General features: G+C 28.1%; 1 protein-coding gene across 1 annotated transcript in view; it reads left to right on the top strand.

Moving 5' to 3' along the window:
- LOC117119739 overlaps positions 1-467 on the top strand; it is a 28,544-nt gene that overhangs the window by 4,589 nt on the left and 23,488 nt on the right. The gene's annotated exons all lie outside the window — the stretch shown is intronic.

The raw sequence follows: 467 nt of genomic DNA, 5'->3' as shown, positions 1-467 counted from the left end.
ATATATAATCTGTAAAAAAGGTTTCATCTATAGTAAGTATATATAAAATGTATAAAAACGCTATGGAAATGTTTATCTGTAAAAAAAACTTTTCTTTTTAGATTGTTTATAGAGTGTTTATGGAGTAAAATAGACAGTATAACATGTAAGTTGAGCAAAATGTGATTATATCATAAATATAAAGTATTACCATTAATCTTACTATTTTTTAAGTTTGTGTTCAATATTTCAACTCTAAACCCTAAAATTTAGTAATTTTATGAAGGCCATTCTACAAGAAACGTATATTTTTAGTGCATCGTACTCTGGTACAAAGCTTACGTAAATCTGTAGGTAAATGAAGGAAACAGCCTTGAATTAATTTAAAGAATACTAAACTGTTTCATGACCTGCTGAAAAAAGATTTGAAAATCCCTCTGGCAGTGAAGCGGACCAGAAATGATGTAGATTGCGGTTGAGTACATGTT

The sequence above is a fragment of the Anneissia japonica genome, unplaced genomic scaffold (genome assembly GCF_011630105.1).
Source record: "Anneissia japonica isolate Jap-2015-1 unplaced genomic scaffold, ASM1163010v1 scaffold11151_len745516_cov174, whole genome shotgun sequence".
Taxonomy (NCBI): Eukaryota; Metazoa; Echinodermata; class Crinoidea; order Comatulida; family Comatulidae; genus Anneissia; species Anneissia japonica.
The sequence above is the reverse complement of the archived record's forward strand: the minus strand, read 5'-3'. Positions and strand labels throughout refer to the sequence as shown.